Raw genomic sequence first — 19,851 nt, 5'->3', positions numbered from 1 at the left:
GATTTCTGAACGGTCCATGAACACAACCTCATTTATCTTTGTAATTTATAGCCTTGCACTGTACTGCTGCCACGAAACAAACTTCATGACCTATGCCAGTGACAATTAAACTGATTCTGAAGTGAAGAAACTAGCCTATGGCACCTGATTCTACGATCTAACAGCAAGTTGTGTATTTTTTTGTGGAATTTGAAGGGTGTGAAAAATAAATGCTGAACCCCAGAAATCTGGGACTTTTCCTAAATGAGCCCTAGCTGTGGCCGCTTACTCTAAAGACCACCCTGGGTAATTTGAACACAGGGTATAATGGATGGAAGAGGAATGCAGTTCCCAATGCACAGTCTACCGTTTAGAGTGTCTGTTACATAAAACAATGTAGAAACCTGACTAAAGCACTTGGATCAACATGGTGGCTTCTATTTCAACATTAAGAATCCCATTGCTTTCCTATTAATAAAATGTATTTAGTAAATATATATTACATACATTAGAGTATGTTTAATACTGTGTACGCTACACACACTATATATACATACTATACTAAATCACAAAAAGCATCTGACTCAGATGGAGCACCTGGCTAAGTACTATAGACCTGTGCTGATCGACTGGCTGGTGTATTCACCGAGATCTTTAACCTCTCACTCCAGCAGTGTGTGGTACCCACCTGCTTCAAGCAGGCTTCAATCACACTGTTGCCCAAGAAGAGTGTAATGACCTGCCTCACTGACTATCGCCCAGTTGCACTCAAAACCACAGTGATCAAGTGTTTTAAGAGGTTGATGATGAAACATACCGACTCCTGCATGAGAAGCATTTTGGATCCGCTCCAATTTCCCTAACAGCACAGCAGTCCACCGCAGATGCCATTTCATTGGCTGTTCACTAAACCCTGGAACAACTGACCAGTGAAGATACATACATCAGGATGCTCTTCATTGACTACAGCTCAGCATTCAATTCCATCCGCCCCTCAAAACTAATCAATAAGCTCCAAGACATTGGCCTCAATAACTCCTTGTGCAATTGGATCCTCGAGCTCCTCTCTTGCAGACCCCAGTCAGCTTAGATTGGCAATGACATGCCCTCCACGATCTCCATCAGCACAGGTGCACCACATGGCTCTGTGCTTAGTCCCCTGTTTTACACTTACGATTGTGAGGCTAAGCACAGCTCCAATGCCATATCCAAGTTTGCTATGATACCACTGACATAAGCTGAATCAAAGGTGATTTTTCCATTTAAGATGGCTCTATCAAGGAGGGTGACAACTTACTGGTGGTTCCCAGAGCAAGAAATATAATTACTTTATTAGTAATACTTTTTCTGAAAAAAAAATTATGGTAAATGATCACTATGAACACTGAAGAGGTGTGCGAAGGCGAAGCTGATCTGAGGGTCAAAGCATGCAGGTGCAAGATAGTGACAGAGGGATTGAGGCATGTTTGAGGAGTCGAAGCTAGGTGGAGGTGTATTCCAGGAGAAGTCAGGGTGAGACCAAGATATATTCGAGACGGAGTCCAGGAATGGGAAGTGGAGAAAAGTTGGTGAGAAAAAAAGGACTGAGAGAGAGGTTTGATTGATCTATGCATCTGATTGATTTTTAAAAGTCGGGAACAGGCCGAAACATGGCACTGGGATCCAAGCCCAGAGCATATTGATGTGACAGGGCCCGGATCCTAGTTTGAAGAGCAACCTTATTTTTGCACGATTTAGAAGCCGGGCCAGATAGATTAAAAAGTCACGGTGGCGGGACCAGAGGTGAGGGTTGGGCCTGTTCTGCACGTTTACGCCACTCTTCGTTACACTGAGGCTCAGGCTCTGGGCCTGCTCCAGGCTCCATGACATTTATTCTGCTATGTGCTGAACTGAGGCCGAGGATGTGGGCCTGCTCTGGGTTTCATGTATGAGGTCCCACTTTTGTTCTAAATGCTATTCCCTTACGTTTATTGTTTGCACAATTTGTTTTTTTTACCCCCCCCCCCCCGCACATTCGGTGCTCTTCAGCATTATTGTTTTTAAAAATGGGTTCTTTTGGGTTTCTTGTTTTGTGGCTGCCTGTAAGGAGGCAAATCTCAAGGAATTATAATGTATACACACTTTGATAATAAATGTACTTTGAACTTTGAATCAGCATACTAGAGGGAGATTGAAAATCTGGCTGAGTGGTCTGACTCAAATGAGAAAATCTGCAGACGCTGGAAATCTGAACAACACACACAAAATGCTAGAGGAACTCAGCAGGCCAGGCAGCATCTATGGAAAAGAGTAAATAGTTGATGTCTCGGACTAAGACCCTTCATCAGAACTGAAGAAAAAAAGACGAGAAGCCAGAGTAAGGTGGGGAGAGGGGCGGAAGAAATCCATGGTGATAACCTCTCACTCAATGTCAGCAAGACCAAGGAGCTGATTATACACTTCAGGAGAGAGAAACCAGCAGTTCATGAACCAGTCCTCATCAGAGGATCAGAGGTGGAGAGGGTCAGCATCTTTAAATTCCTTGGTGTTGTTATCTCAGAGGACCTGTCCTGGGTCTAGTATGTAAGTACAATTACAAACAAAGCACAGTGGCACCTCTACTTCTTTAGGAGTCTGCAGAGGTTCGGCATGACATCTAAAACTTTGTCGAACCTCTATAGCTGTGTAGTGGAGAGTATACTTACTGACTGCATCACAGCCTGGTATGGAAACACCAATGCCCTTGAATGGAAAACCCTACAAAAACTAGTGTATATGGCCCAATCACTGCTGCCATCAGGGAGAAGGTACAGAAGCCTCAGGACTCACACCACCAGGTTCAGAAACAGTTACTACCCCTCAACCATCATGTTCTTGAACCAAAGGGGATAATTTCACTCAACTTTACTTGTCCATTATTGAAATGTTCCCACAACCAATGGTCTCACTTTCAAGGACTCTTCGTCTCATGTTCTTGATATTTATTGCTTATTTATGTATTATTTTTTTCCTTTTTTATTTGCACAGTTTGTGTTCTGCACTCTGGTTGAACACTCTAGTTGCGTAGTCTTTTATTGACTGTAATGGTCATTATTCTATAGATTTATTGAGTATGCCCACAAGAAAGTGAATCTCAGAGCGGTATATGGTGACATATACATACTTCGATAATAAATTTACTTCATACTTTGAAACAAAAACATCCGTGTCTGTGGACTTACTCTCGGGGACTCTGCAGTTCACGTTTTGTACATTTTTTTAAATTGTTTGCACGATTTGTTCCTTTTTGACATCTTGGATGTATGACTGTCATTATTGAGTGCTTTTTTGTAAATTCTATTGTGTTTCTTTTTTTTGTTGCTGCCTGCAAGAAGATGAACCTCAAGGTTGTATATGGCATACATTGACAACAACTTTGGAAGTACAATCAGTTGTAACGTAACAGCCAATCAACACAAAATGTCAATGATTTGGACTACGGTATTAAGGGATTTGTGGCTAAATTTGCCGATGATACAAAGATAGGTGGAGGAGTGGGTAGTGTTGAGGAAAAAGAGAGCCTACAGAGACACTTAGATAGTTTAGGGGAATGGGCAAAGGAGTGGCAAATGAAATACAATGTTGGAAAGTGTATGGTCATGCACTTTGGTGGAAGAAATAAACAGGCAGACTATTATTTAGATGGGGAGGGAATTCAAAATGCAGAGATGCAAAGAGACTTGGGAGTTCTTGTGCAAGATACCCTAAAGGTTAACCTCCAGGGTGAGTCGGTGGTGAAGAAGGCGAATGCAACATTGGCATCCATTTCTAGAGGTATAGAATATAAGAGCAGGGATGTGATGTTGAGGCTCTATAAGGCACTCATGAGACCACACTTGGAGTATTGTGTGCAGTTTTGGGCTCCTTATTTTAGAAAGGATATACTGACATTGGAGAGGGTTCAGAGAAGATTCACGAGAATAATTCCAAGAATGAGGGTTACTGTGTGAGGAACATCTGGCAGCTCTTGGGCTGTATTCCCTGGAGTTCAGGAGAATGAGGGGGGATCTCATAGAAACATTCCAAATGTTAAAAGGCCTGAACAGAATAGATATGGCAAAGTTATTTCCCATGGTAGGGGAATTCTAGGACAAGAGGGCACAACTTCAGGATTGAAGGACGTCCATTTAGAACTGAGATGCGGAGAAATTACTTTAGTCAGAGGGTGGTAAATCTGTGGAATTTGTTGCCACGAGCAGCTGTGGAGGCCAAGTCATTGGGTGTATTTAAGGCAGAGATAGATAGGTTCTTGATTAACCAGGGCATCAAAGGGTATGGGGTGAAAGCAGGGGAATGAGGATGACTGGATGAAGTGGATCAGCCCATGATTGAATGACGGAGCAGACTCAATGGGCCGAATGGCCTACGTTTGCTCCCAAATCTTATGGTCTTAAAATGAAATTCCTTAAATAGGAAGATAAAAACAAAAGTACAAGCTCTATTCTTTTTAAAATTATATTGAGTGAAGGGCAAAAATTGGCCAGGACTTCAGACAGAACTCCCCTGACCACCTTCAGAATAATGGATTGCTTTCTCTGTAGTGTAGAGGTGAAAGAGGACACCCAGAGGTTCACACAAGAACACAGACTGTTAGGCTGGGTAACAGCTTCTTCCCCAAGACCGAGACACTTCTGCACACCCTGCTGCCTCCGAGTTCACACTATACATGACAGCACCAGCAGCATTATAGTTAAATATACAACAGTATATGTCATCGAATGCACTGTATGTCAACTTGCACATCTCCAGAATACTCTTTTTTACTACCTGTTAATATTATTGTGCTAATATTATTTTACATGCTGCACGTGACAAGTGTTCTGTGTTTTGCACTTTGGCCCCTGAGGAACAATGTATACATGTGTATGTTTGAATTGATATAACTATTGAGGGGCATAGATAAGGTGGATAGTCAACTCTCTTCCCCAGGGTAGAAATGTCCATTACCAGCGGACATTTCAGATGAGAGAGTTTGAAGGAGATTGCGCAGGGTAAATTGTTCTTATTTTTTAAAATACACGAAAGGTGCCTGGACGCACTGCTAGGGGTAACGCTGAAAGCAGACGCAACAGTGGCAATTAGGAGGCCTTTAGACAGGCGATGGAGCATGCAGGGAATCGAGGGATATGGATCATGTGCTGTCTATTTTAATTTGGCGCGATGGTTGACATACACAGAGGGGGTTGAAGGGTCTGTGCTCCACTGACGTTCTGTTCTAGGTTCGCAATGGTATGCAATCTGACAGGACATAGGAGGCCTCTGTTTATTGTTGCAACCAGAGGACAGCATCGCCCCCTAACACATTTCTCACTCAGCACCTCACCGGTTTCTATTTCAGTTCCCTGGACTGAAATGTGAACCCACAACTACACGATCCAGAGATGAAAACCTTACCCATTGAGTCATGGCTGACACGAGTTTTAAAAAAATCATCAGCTATGCAAAGTCATTGCAAGATGGCAGTAGAACAAAAACTGGGTATAAATGGCATCCACAGCAACAATAAATGGTCAAGGAAGTGATTTGAAACTACAAATTGAAGCCGGTTTTACATATTCCCATTTATCAAACCTTGGCCTGTTGACAATGAACAATTCAGGGGGCTGGAGCCAGAGAGATCAAAGAGGAAGCTTAGCGGCCGGTTGAAATCCCCTCTGTGAATCATGGTTATAGTTGTGTAACAGGAAAGAAAGCTCCTAATTGATATGAAGGACCTGTTAACAGCAATCTGTCAGATAGTGTAGTTACTGATTGCAACACAGCTTTAGTTGGTTTAAAATTCACAGTAATTACAGCTTGTGGGCTTTAAAGGCACAGGGTCCTTTGCAACAAGTCTTCCCCCCACTTCCCACAGTGCACCAGCAATCCTAAAGCCTCCAGTGATGATCCAGAGAAACATGTTCAACTCCCACCTCGGTAATTGGGGAATTTAAATAATTCTGGAATTAATTTCTGATGTTGGAAATGGTGACTATAAACTTGTGTTACAATGCAGCTATTTCCTTCCCGTCTGTACAAGAAAACAAGGGGCATAAATAGGGTGAAAGCACTCAGTCCTTCCCCCAGGACTGGGGAGACCAAGGATGAGAGGGTGCACGTTTAAGATGAGAAGAGAGAGATTTCACACCGCAAACTTTTTCACCCAGGGGTAATCCATACAGGGAACGAGCTGTCAGAGGAAGTGCCTGAGGTAGGTACATTAACAACATTTACAGATACTTGGACAGATATTTGGATAGGAAAGGTTCAGAGGGATATAGTCTAAAATGTGGGCAAGTGGGAGTAGCTAGCATGGGCATCTTGGTCAGCATGGACTGGCACCACTGAAGGGCCCGATACGATACTATACAGCAATGAAAGCAGCCATTTCACCCACCCGAGGTTCATCCAGGGCAGCACGGTAGCGTGGTGGTTAGCACCACGCTTTACAGCACTGGACACAAGACTGAGTTTTTGTATGTAGAAAGTTTGCATGTTCTCTCCATGACCACATGGGTTTCCTCTGGGTGCCCTGGTTTCCTTCCCCATTCCAAAGACGTATGGTTAGGGTTAGTGAGTTGTGGGCACACTATATTGGTACAAAACAGGACCTGGTGTTGGGTAATGAGCCTGGCCAGCTGACTGACCTTTCAGTGAGTGATCCGTAAGGGGAGAGTGACCACAACTCCTTATCTTTCAGGATGGCGATAGATAAGGGTAGGTCTGATCTTTGTGGAAGAGTTACTTTGAAGTAGGGTAAATTACAAGGGCATTAGGCAGGAACTAATAAGTATTAATTGGGACCTTTTCTCTGGCAAGTCCATGTCCGACATGTGGAGGGTGCTTAAAGATCAATTGCACAGAGTACAGGAAAGGTGTGTTCCTGTTAGAAGGAAGGACAACAATGGAAAGATAAGAGAACCTTGGATGTCCAGAGAGGTGATGAATTTACTCAAGAAGAAAAGGTATGTAAAGCTTTGGGAATTGAGATCAAATGAAGCAGGAGGAGCATAAGGAAGCCAGAAAAGAACTAGAGAAGGGAATTAGGAAAGCCATGAGTGGCCATGAAAAGTCCTTGGCAAGTAGGATTAAAGAGAATCCCAAGGCATTCTATGCATACATCAAGAGCAAGAGGATAACAAGGGAGAGGATGGGACCACTCAAGAATACAGAGGGGAACATTTGCTTAACTGTAGAGAATGTGAGTGAGGTATTTTGCTTCAGTATTTACCAAGGAAAGGATATGGAGGACCAGGAGATCAGTGTTGAGTGTAGAAATGCTAGGGCATTTAGAGATCAAGCAGGAGGAAGTCATGGGCCTCCTAATGAGTGTTAAGGTGGACAAATCCCAGTGCATATAGACCAGTGAGTCTCACATCAGGCAACACAAACAAAATGCTGGTGGAACGCAGCAGGCCAGGCAGCATCCATAGGAAGAAGCACAGTCGACAATTCGGGCCAAGGCCCTTCGTCAGGACTAACTGAAAGAAGGGACAGCAAAAGATTTGAAAGTGGGAGAGGGAGGGGGAGGTCCGAAATGATAAGAGAAGACAGGAGGGGGAGGGATGGAGCTAAGAGCTGGCAAGTTGATTGGCAAAAGGGATATGAGGCTGGAGGAGGAACAGGATCATGGGACAGGAGGTCTAGGGAGAAAGAAATGGGGAGGGGGGAGCCCAGAGGATGGGCAAGGAGTTATAGTGAGAGGGACAGAGAGAGAAAAAAAGAGAAAAAAATTAATTTTAATAAATAAGGGATGGGGTAAGAAGGGGAGGAGGGGCATTAACGGAAGTTAGAGAAGTTAATGTTCATGCCATCAGGTTGGAGGCTACCCAGACGGAATACAAGGTGTTGTTCCTCCACCCTGAGTGTGGCTTCATCTTGACAGTAGGGGAGGCCGTGGATAGACATATCAGAATGGGAATGGGACGTGGAATTAAATTGTGTGGACATGGGAGATCCTGCTTTCTCTGGCGGACAGAGCGTAGGTGTTCAGCAAAACGATTTCCCAGCGTGTGTCGGGTCTCGCCAAAATATAGTCGGCAGCATCAGGAGCACCGGACGCAGTATACAAGTGTCCCCTGCTTTTCGAACGTTCCCTTTACAAAACCTCACTGTTACGAAAGACCTACATTAGTATCCTGTTTTCACTTTCAGAAGGTGTTTTCGCTGTTACGAAGAAAGGCAGTGCACGATAAAAGGCAGCACGCGCCCCGAGCAGCCGCTCTGCCCCGGATTCGGAACGGCATTGCTTAAACACGTTACATTGAGCAGCCGTTAGCAAGATGAGTTCTAAGGTGTCAGAAAAGCCTGAAAGAGCTCGTAAGGGTGTTACACTTAGCGTAAAACTAGACATAATTAAGCGTTTCGATCGTGGTGAACGAAGCAAGGACAAAGTGAATGTGGCTTGTGGAAGCTGACGAAGATGATGTTGAAGAGGTTTTGGCATCCCATGACCAAGAACTGATAGAGGAAGAGCTGATGCAATTGGAAGAGGAAAAGATAACAATTGAAACCGAATGCAGGAAGTGAAGCAACTGTGTGAGATTTTTGCAGCAATGATAAAGTACGACTTTAATTTTGAAAGGGTACGTCGGTTTAGGGGATATTTGCAGGATGGTTTGAGTGCTTACCAACAACTGCATGATAGAAAAATGCGTGAGGCTCAGCAGTCAAGCAAGCCTTCCACAACAGCCACAGTAGACGACGAACCTCGACCTTCGACATCAAGGCGTGCAGTCATAGGAGAAGATGAGCTGCCTGCCCTGATCGACGATGAGATGACACCCCCGTGTCCCACCACCCGGGCCCCGGACAGATGCTGTACCAATTCACGAAGAACGCAGCGGTAGCCGGGAGGCACACTGCAGATCTTTAAGAAAAAAGCTGAAATAAACATGCTAATTAAGTGCCTCCTAGCACGTAATTAATTAGGTTTATTTCGGCTTTTTTCTTAACGATGTGCTGTGTGCCTCCCAGCTACCGCTGCGTTCTTCGCGGTTATGTAGCGGGTCGGCAGCCCGGAGGGTGGGGGCCACTGCACCACTCAGCTTGCAACGACTCAGTCTAACACACCATCATCAGTGTGCTCGGTGCTGTTTTCCCAATTCCGGTAAGTGATACCACACTGTACATTCATTATTTCTACTTTATATAGGCCGTGTATTTTTACATGTTACTTGGTAGATTTGGCAGCTTCATAGTTTAAAGGTTACTGGAGAACGCGTTTATGCCAACAGTGCTTGCGTGAGATTTTCTGCCGAGAGCACTTGCATGAGATTTTCTCTACGGAGATCTGTGCAGGCAATCATTGTAGAGAAGTATTTCTACTTTATATAGGCTGTGTATTTATCTTATCATTCCTGCTTTTACTATATGTTACTGTTATTTTAGGTGTTATGTTTTATTTGTCATGATTTGGTAGGTTATTTTTGGGTCTGCGAACGCTCACAAATTTTTCCCATATAAATAAATGGTAATTGCTTCTTCACTTTACGACATTCCGGCTTATGAACTGTTTCATAGGAACGCTTTACCTTCGGATGGCGGGGGAAACCTGTACCACCCCAGCCGACTCACAGGTGAAGTGTCACCTCACCTGGAAGGACTGCCTGGGGCCCTGAAAGGTGGTGAGGGAGGAAGTGTAAGGGCATGTGTAGCACTTGTTCTGCTTACAAGGATATGTGCCAGGAGGGAGATCAGTGGGAAGGGATGGGGGAGGGGGGGGGAACGAACAGACTAGGGAGTCGCATAGGGAACGATCCCTGTGGAAAGCAGAAGGGAGGAGGGAGGGAAAGATGTGCTTAGTGGTGGGATCCCGTTGGAGGTGGAGGAAGTTACGGAGAATTATATATTGGACCGGGAGGCTGGTGGGGTGGTAGGTGAGGACAAGGGGAACCCTATCCCTAGTGGGGTGGCGGGAGGATGGGATAAGAGCAGATGTGCGTGAAATGGGGGAGATGCATTTGAGAGCAGAGTTGATGGTAGAGGAAGGGAAGCCCCTTTCTTTAAAAAAGGAGGACATCTCCTTCGTCCTGGAATGAAAAGCCTCATCCTGAAAACAGATGCGGCAGAGACGGAGGAATTGCGAGAAGAGGATAGCATTTTTGCAAGAGACGGGGTGGGAAGAGGAATAATCCAGGTAGCTGTGAGAGTCAGTAGGCTTATAGTAGACATCAGTAGATAAGCTGTCTCCAGAGATAGAGACAGAAAGATCTAGAAAGGGGAGGGAGGTGTCAGAAATGGACCAGATAAACTTGAGGGCAGGGTGAAAGTTGAAGGCAAAGTTAATGAAGTCAACGAGCTCAGCATGCGTGCAGGAGGCAGCACCAATGAGTCGATGTAACGAAGAAAAAGTGGGGGACGGATACCAGAATAAGTTTGGAACATAGATTGTTCCACAAAGCCAACAAAAAGGCAGGCATAGCTGGGACCCATATGGGTGCCCATGGCTACGCCTTTAGTTTGGAGGAAGTGGGAGGAGCCAAAGGAGAAATTATTAAGAGTAAGGACTAATTCCACTAGACGGAGATGGGTGGTGGTAGAAGGGAACTGGTTAGGTCTGGAATCCAAAAAGAAGTGGAGAGCTTTGAGACCTTCCTGATGGGGGATGGAAGTATATAGGGACTGGACATCCATGGTGAAAGCGTTGGGAGCCAGGGAACTGAAAATTATTGAAAAAATTCAGAACGTGAGAAGTGTCACAAACATAGGTAAGAAGGGATTGAACAAGGGGGGATAAAACAGTGTCAAGGTATGCAAAAATGAGTTCGGTGGGCAGGAGCAAGCTAAGACAATGGGTCTGCCTGGACAGGCAGGTTTGTGGATCTTGGGTTGGAGGAAGAAATGGGAAGTGCAGGGTGTGGGTACTATAAGGTTGGTAGCAGTGGATGGGAGATCCCCTGAGTGGATAAAGTCGGTGATGGTGTGGGAGACAATGGCCTGGTGCTCCTTAGTGGGGTCATGACTGAGGGGTAAATAAGAGGAGGTATCCGTGAGTTGTCGCTGTGCCTTGGCAAGGTAGAGGTCAGTACGCCAGACTACATCAGCACCCCCCTTATTGGTGGGTTTTATAGTAAGGTTAGGATTAGTGCGGAGGGAGTGGAGAGCAGAGCGTTCGGAAGGAGTGAGGTTGGAATTGGAACAAGGTGTGGTGCAGTCAAGACGGTTGATGTCCCGTCGGCAATTAGCAATAAAGAGATCCAGAGCAGGCAGAAGACCAGAGCGGGGTGTCCATGAAGAGGAGGAGGGTTGAAGATGGTAGAAGGGGTCATCAGTAGGGGTGGGAGAGTCCTTGCTGAAGAAGTAGGCTTGAAGATGGAGCTGGCGGAAGAACAGTTCAGTGTCATGGCGAACACAGAACTCGCTGAGGTGTGGGCGAAGGGGGACAAAGGCCCTTACTGAGGACAGAGCGCTCTGCCTCAGACAGTTGAAGGTCAGAGGGGATGGTAAAGACCCGGCACAGATGAGAGCTGGGAACAGAGGGAGGAGGGTTGGGGTGAGAGGAAGATGGAGCCTCTGAGAGCCCATGAGTGGATGATGGGATCTGAGGGAGATGGGGTTGCAGAGTGGTGGTGGGGGAAGGGGAGACGGGAGTCACAATAGTAGCACGTGAAGACCTGGCCTGGAGTTCAGGGCTGGAGTCTTGAGAGCTGGGATTGAGCGGGGGGGGGGTGAGGGGGGAGGCTGGTGGTGTCGGTGGAGAGGGGAGGGTTGGGGTGAGAGGAAGATGGAGACTCTGACAGTCCAGGAGTTGACGGTGGGATCTGAGGGAGATGGGGCTGCACAGTAGTGGTGAGGGAAGAGAGCTCTTTAATTAGTGGAGCTCTGTAGGGATCCCTGCTGTTTGTGATGTACATAAATGACCTGGATGAAAATGTAGATGATTGGGTTAGTAAATTTGCAGATGATACCAAGATTGGTGGAGTTATGGATAGTGTAGCAGACTGGCAAAGAAAACAGTATGGTATAGATAGATCAGTTGCAGATATGGGCTGAGAAATGGCAGATGGAGTTTCACCTGGATAAATGTGAGGTGTTGCACCTCAGGGCAAATGCAAGGAGATAGTACACTGTTAAGTGTTGCTTAGCATAGAGATCTTGGGATCCAAGTTCATAGCTCCTTGAAAGTGACTACACAGGTCAATAGTTAGTTAAAAATTAAAGTCTGTCCCGAGCCTTTTAGGCTTATCAGGCTGGTGCTTATGCCGGTTTCTGTGGTGTGAAGCGACTGAGAGTGCGAGCCTCCCCCCAACACCACCCCCCCCCCCAAGAATAGGACGCCAGTCTATCACGAGGTTAACACCCAGCATCCTGCCGGTACCCATTTTCAGCTGGGTGGACTAGAGCAGTGTGTGGTTAAATGTCTCGCTCAAGGACACAACACACTGCCCCGGCTGAGGCTCGAACTCACGACCTTCAGATCGCTAATCTAACGCCTTAACCACTCGGCCACACATCACACATACAGGTCAAAAAGGTGGTTAGAAAGGTTTATGGAATACTTGCTTTCATTAGACGAGGCACTGAGTTGAAAAGTCAAAAGGTTATGTTGCAAATTTACAGAACTCTGGAGTATTGCGTACAGTTCTGCTTGCCCCACTATAGGAAGGACATTGAAGCTGTGGGAAGGGTGCAGAAGAGTTTCATGAGATGCCGCCCGGTTTAGAGGGCATGTGTTATCATGAGAGGCTGGATAAACTTGGGTTGTTTTCACTGAGCGTCGGAGGCTGAGGGGAGATCTGACAGAGGTTTATAAGATTATGAGAGGCATCGATAGAGGAGATAGGGGGTATCTGTTTTCCAGGGTTGAAACATCTAATACCGGAGGGTATACGTTCAAGGGGAATGTGAGGGGCAAGTTTTTTCACTCAGAGTCATGGATGCCTGGAATGCACTGCCTGGTATGGCGGTAAAGCCAAATACATTAGAAGTTTTTAAAGAGACATTTGGTTAGGCATATGGATGTAAGGAAGATGAAGGGATTGTGGACATGGTGTAGGTAAGAGGGATTTGGATGTTTTTGATTTGCTTTGAGCTGGTTCGGCACATCATTGTGGGCCAAATGGCCTGTTCCTGCGCTGTACTCTTCTATGAAACCATGACGACAATTGCAGGCTGTTCCCAGCACAATTGTTGCTGATTTGATTAGATGCAAACGACACATTTCTCAGCATGTCCTACGTACATGTGACAAATAAAGCCATTAAACACACACAGCATGATGCTTCTTAACTTCTCCCATGAAATTCATACAAGCTACATTTAAACACAAGAAATTCTGCTGAAAGCCCAAAGCAACACAGACAAGAAACGATGGAGGAAGCCAGCAGGTCAGGAAATGAATAAACAGTCAACGTTTTGGGCTGAGACCCTTCTTCAGGACTGGGAAGAGGTCAGAATGAAAAAAAAAGAGTACTAGCTAGATGATAGGCAAAGCCAGGTAGGTGGGAAAAGTAAAGGGCTGGAGAGAAAGGAATCTGATAGGAGAGGACAGTGGACATTGGGATAAAGGGAAGGGAGGGAGGGACAGAATTCCAGAGTGAAGTGAGAGGCAAGTGAGAAGGTGAAAGAAGCCACGGTGGGAAATAGAAGGGAAGAGAATGGTCATTTAAAGCTGGCCTTGCCAACAGCATCCAAAATCATGCAAACTCACTTAAAGGAGGTGGTCCTTATAGTACTGCTTCAGCAGGTCTACTAATATCCTTTGACATGATACATCTGGGAGTAAGCAGTACCCTGCAGGTTAATGCCCAGTGTCAACAGATCATAACTCAGGCTACGTCCACACTACGCCGGAAAATTTTGAAAACGCCGGTTTTGAGTAAAAATGACAGGCGTCCACACTACGCGTTTTTCAAAATATCTCTGTCCACACCAAAATGGATATTTGGGCGAATCTACTCCTACTGGGCATACGCAGACACATCTACAGAAAACAAGCGAAGAGGAAACGGTATAATATTTACATTTCTGCGGCAGTATTGTCCTATTTCCATAGAATAAAACTAGAGTACCAACAAGAGCGAAAGAAAGTTTTCAACAATGTCTTCGAGGAATACAAAGTAAACATCCGTTGGAAAAATCAGACTGGACTTCTCCGTTTAGACAGACAATGAGGTCGAGCTGTTTCTGTGAGTTACAAACGACTACAAAGTCAGCAAAGCAGTGGAGATGTTTAATTCCAAACAAACTATTAACATAGACAATAAAGTAAACAACACATGCATGAAGCCGTCCTCTTCCCAAGATCAACAAGTGAGTGGAACCTTCTGCACCAGACCTGCACAGTATTTCTGACATTAATATTTTTAAAGATAGACGCAATCAAATCAATTTAGGGGATCTAGTCAAAAAAGTTCACTTTACAATTTAACTCTCACGCCGTTCACACTGACTGCGCATTATAACAGCGGTGGTCAATCAGCGACAGTGCCGGCTTGGAGACCCCAGGGTACGGGAGATCGAGGGTACGACCACCACAGACTGGGAGACCGGAGGGTACGGTCAGAAGAACAGAGGATGCAAACAGGGAAACCGAGGGGACTAGCTTGAAAGCCACCTCCAGTTTAAATTCCATGCAGAATATTTTGGAGGATCAAGAATCAAGAACAGCCGTCCAGCAGTGCTTGCGCAGCACCAAGCAGAAGCAGAAAAAGCATTGTTGTTGTGGTGTTGTCATGACAACGTTTTAAAATCTCTCCATTTACCCCATACACACTACAACGCAAAACAATCATTTTCAAATTTACACACTCTGGAGAGTGTTTTCGAAAATCTCCATTTTCGGGAGATGAAATCACCGGTTCAGTGTGGACGGAGGGTCAAAACGAAGAGAAAAAAAACTTAGTCTTCAAAATTATCTGGCGTAGTGTGGACGTAGCCTTAGAGGAAAGCATGCTAACTGGAGCATCTGATTTCCTTTTGTACTAAGAACAAAAAGATTAGCCGGACTGCAGAGAAACCTTTTATCCAATGAAGAGTGTAACTGAAGAATAAAAGATGTAGCTAATGACAGTAATTGATGTGATACCATGCAGCAAGTGAGGGGAAGAATTAGAATGCTATCAATGCGTCCTCTAGTCACAAAACAAAATATAAAATATTCATAATGTAGCATTTTACTGATTTAATAACCAGCCAATAAAAATCAAACCAAGGACACATTCCAACAGAATGAGCAAAGATAGCAGTACATATGGTTTTCAATAGAGATGAAAAATTGCAGCCACTTGACATTTCATAAGCATACACGTTCAGCATAGTCCAGGCTGGCATTTCCATCACTTCGTTACCAGGCAGATGTACAATGTTGAAGACTGGAGAAAGCACGCTTATATGTGGAACTACAACATTTCCTCTATCAGATTCCTTCTTCTTCAACCACAGAATCATAAAACAAAGGAGTACATTGAGGCAATCTGACATTGAATCTGCTCCACCACTCCAACATGGCTGATTTATTTTTCCTTTCAACCCCATCCTCCTGCTTTTTCCCCATAACCTCTGATACCCTTGCTAATCAAGAACCTATCAACCTCTGTTTTAAATATACCCAATGAATTCCAGATTCACCACCCTCCAGCTAAAGAAGTTCCTCATCTCTGTTCTAAAAGGACATCCTTTTATCAAGAGGCTGTACCATCTCCTCCTACATTCCCCTACTACAGGAAACGTCCTCACCACATCTATTCTATCCAGGCCTTTTGGTAATCGTTTAGCTTTAACCCTTTACCTTTTCCATCTATAATCTAACAGCTTCTCACTTCATCCCCTTTCCCCCACCGATATGTACTCCTTCCCTCTCTCCCCAACCTTTGTATTCTGGCCCCTTCCTCCTTCTTATTCATTCTCGACAAAGGCCCACAGCTGTGACCACTTATTCCCTTCCACAGCTGCTGCCTGACCTGCTGAGTTCCTCCAGCATTGAGTGTTTTTCACATCTGACATCCATTTACTAATGAATCTTCACTTAGAGAAGTATCTGTATCCACTCCTCAGAACTTTCAAACACATTGGTGAAGCTGAATTTGAAATATTGTGAACAACAGGAATTCTGCAGATGCTGGAAATTCAAGCAACACTCAAAGTTGCTGGTGAACACAGCAGGCCAGGCAGCATCTCTAGGAAGAGGTACAGTCGACGTTTCAGGCTGAGACCCTTCAGTTAGTCCTGACGAAGTAGTCTCGGCCTGAAACGTCGACTGTACCTCTTCCGTGAAATATTGTGTGCAGTTTTGGTCATCCACCTACAGGAAAGATGCAAGTAAGGTTGAAAGAGTACAGAGAAAATTCACAGGGATGTTGGCAGGTCTGGAGGACCTGAGCTATAATCAAAAGCTAAAGTAGGTTAGGACTTTATTCCTTGGAACACAGAAGATAGAAATTTGATAGAGGTATACAAAATTATGAGTGGTATAGAGTAAATGAAAGCAGGCTTTTTCCACTGAGAGACTGGGTGGGATGAGAACCAGAGGTCATGGGTTAAAAGCGAAAGGGGAGAAATTTAAGGGGAACATGAGGGAGAATTTCTTCCTCAGAGGGTCATGAGTGTGGAATGAGCTGCCAGCACAAGTGGTACATACGAGCTTGATTTCAACATTTAAGAGAAGTTTGTATAGTAACATGAATGCTAGGGGTATGGAAGGCTATGGTCCTGGTGCAGGTCGATGGGAATAGGCAGCTTAAATGGTTCAGCATGAACTAGATGGGCCGAAGAGTCTGTTTCTCTGCTATACTTTTCTCTGACTCAATGACAAGGATGCTTCAGTTGTGAACAGAAGCAGAGTTAACATTTCAGACCAATTGTATTCCTTCAGAATCAAATTTATTATCACTGACTTGTACAGCATGACATTTGTTTAGTGGCAGTGCAACAATACAAAATTAATATAAATTACAAAAATAAAGTGCAAAAGAATGAATAGTGTTCATGGACCATTCAGAAATCTGAGGGCAGAAGGAAAGAAAAAAAAAGGCCGTTCCAGAATCATTGAGTATGTGTCTTTAGGCTCCTGTACATCTCTCTTCCCTGCTGCCATCGGGTTCACTAGCCTTGGGTCTCATACTACCAAGCTCGGGAACAGGTGAAAAAATGTGGATTACCTCACTCGTCTTAATTCTGAACTGACTCCACAACCTACGGACTTGTTTTCAAGGATTCTACAACTCATCCTCACAGTATTATTTATTTATTTATTTATTTATTTATTATGAATTTGCACATATTGTCTTCTTTTGCAGCCTTTGTTGTGTAGTTTTTCGTTCATTCTATGGTACTTCTTTGTTCTACTGTGAATGCCTGCAAGAAAATGAATCTCAGGGTAGCATATGGTGACACGTATGCACTTTGATAATAAATTTACTTTGAACTTTAAGCTCCTCCAATCTGGCAATAACATGAAGGTTACATGGAAAGGATCTTTTGTGATGGATGCTGCTTTCGTGAGGCACTGCATCTTGATCTCCTCAGTGATGGAGAGTGTTGTGCTCTTGCCAGAGCTGGCTTTGTCAACAGTCTGCTGCCTCTTGAAGTGCTGTGCAGTGGGGCCACACAACTAGAAGGTGATGCAACCACAATACATTCTACCACATATCCATAGCGATTTGCAAGATTATTTGGTGACAAACCCAATAATGGTCTTCAAGTCCAGTGACTGACACTGATTTGCAAGCTTATGGATTTCCAGTATATTCTAATGGGATTGGAAAGAAATTTGGGAATGTGGCACCCTGGGAAAACAGGCTTAATGTTGGGTGCAACAACACACAAAGTTGCTAGTGAACGCAGCAGGCTAGGCAGCATCTCTAGGAAGAGGTACAGTTGACATTTCCGGCCGAGACCCTTCGGGACTCGAATGTTGGGTGCATTGAGTTTCATTTCCATGCTACACTCGAGGAACCTCCAGGCCAACATTGCACAAACTGGATCTTATTAGCTCATCAGTTTACAGCTTCAATTGATGCAGCATTACCCCAGTGTTGCACTGGACCATCTAGACCAGGGCTTCCCAACCTGGTGTCCACAGACCCTCAGTTAATGGTAGGGCTCCATGGCATAAAAGATGGAAACCCCTGGTCTAAACTCTTATGTTCAGTTGGAGTCAAGGCTCAAACCCTAATCTGTGTGGATTTTCACTGATCTCTGCTGGGACTTGTTCAGGACATCTGCTCCCATTCATTGTCCAGTAATCCTTGGATGAACCTTGGAGGCATATTTGGGCATGAACCCAACAAGGCAGCAAGGCCTGTTTCCAGACTCACAAGACTCAGAAGTAACGTCACTTGAATAGGGCTCAGATTGGCACTGCAGTTGCATACAAAGTTGGCAAGTAAATTGTGATTTAAAAAAAAAAAAAAAATAGCTCCTGGGCTCTACACTCTGGAATTCTGAGCACAAATTGGGTGACACCCATAGCTGTTGGCAACCTGGGTTCAATGCCACCGCTGTCTATAAGAAGTTTGTATGCCTGCCTCGAGCTTGATAGGTTCTTGATTGGACCTGGCATCAAAGGTTATGGGGAGAAGGCCAGGAAGTGGGACTGCGGGGGGGGGGGGGGGAAAGAGGATCAACCATGATTGAATGGTGGAGCAGACTCGATGGGTCAAATGGTCTAATTCTGCTCTTATGTCTTATGGTCTTATGACTGTGTGGGTTTCCTCCCACATTCCAAGATGTATGGGTTAGTAGTCACATGGGTGTAAATGAACTACAGTGGCTCATTGTGCCAGAAGAGTCTGTTACTGAGCTGCATCTCTTAAAAAAAATGGCATGAACATCGACTTCTCAAACTTCTGCTAATGCCCCACCTCCCCCCATACCCCATCTGTTATTTATTTATATAAACACACATTCTTTCTCTCTCTCTCTCCTTTTTCTCCCTTTGTCCCTCTCACCATACTCCTTGCCCATCCTCTGGGTTTTCTCCCCCCCTCCTCCTTTTCCTTCTCCCTGGGCCTACTGTCCCATGATCCTCTCATATCCCTTTTGCCAATCACCTGTCCAGCTCTTGGCTCCATCCCTCCCTCTCGTCTTCTCTTGTCATTTCGGATCTCCCCATCCCCCTGTCCAATCTCTTACTAGCTCTTCTTTCACTTAGTCCTGACGAAAGGTCTCAGCCCGAAATGTCGACTGTACCTCTTCCTAGAGATGCTGCCTGGCCTGCTGCGTTCACCAGCAACTTTTATGCGTGATGCTGGAATTTCAAGCAACTGCAGATTTCCTCGTGTTTGCGAACAAATAAATCTCCCAACTCTCCTCTTCCCTTTTTCCTTCATGCCCCCCCCCCCAAAAGTATCTCCTTGACTACACTTCTGGTAGCCTGCCGCAATGTCTCGTTATATCATGGTATCAAAAGATAGCATTGTAGTCTGATATGCAGCATAGAAACAAACTCTAGAACTCTGTGTCTAAGGTGACTATCAAGCACCCATCAATATTGATCCAATTACCAGCACCTGCTTTTTATATACCAGGTTAATATCCAAATACTTCAAGTCAATGCCTTCACCATCCACTCAGACAATGGTTTGCAGATTCTAATCAATTTCTGGGTGAAAAAAAAAACTTCCTTTTAAATTGCTTGTTCTCTATTCAATAAATATTATTTCACATTTTCTAATGACAGTGAAGTGGGTCATTTGGTCTTCAAGTCTGTGCTATCTCTCGGAGCAAACCCATCAGTCCTTTTTATGGATTTATTTACCTGCAGGAGGAGGAAACCAGAGGTCCACGAGCTCGTCCTCAGCAACGGTTGAGAGGTGGAGAGGGTTAGCAGCTTTAAATTCCTGTGTTATCATTTCAGCGCATCCGTCCTGGGTCCAGCATGCAAGTGCAATTACGAACAAAGCACAGCAGTGCATTTATTTCCTTAAAAGTTTC

General features: G+C 44.8%; 1 protein-coding gene and 1 non-coding gene across 2 annotated transcripts in view; both read right to left on the bottom strand.

Moving 5' to 3' along the window:
* Positions 1-19,851, bottom strand: part of ppm1h (protein phosphatase, Mg2+/Mn2+ dependent, 1H) — a 237,750-nt gene that overhangs the window by 190,087 nt on the left and 27,812 nt on the right. The window lies entirely within an intron of this gene.
* trnaa-agc (transfer RNA alanine (anticodon AGC)) lies at positions 12,360-12,430 on the bottom strand. The gene has a single exon. It is a non-coding gene; the product is annotated as a tRNA-Ala (tRNA).

This window comes from Mobula birostris, chromosome 9, assembly GCF_030028105.1.
Source record: "Mobula birostris isolate sMobBir1 chromosome 9, sMobBir1.hap1, whole genome shotgun sequence".
Classification (NCBI taxonomy): Eukaryota; Metazoa; Chordata; class Chondrichthyes; order Myliobatiformes; family Myliobatidae; genus Mobula; species Mobula birostris.
The sequence above is the reverse complement of the archived record's forward strand: the minus strand, read 5'-3'. Positions and strand labels throughout refer to the sequence as shown.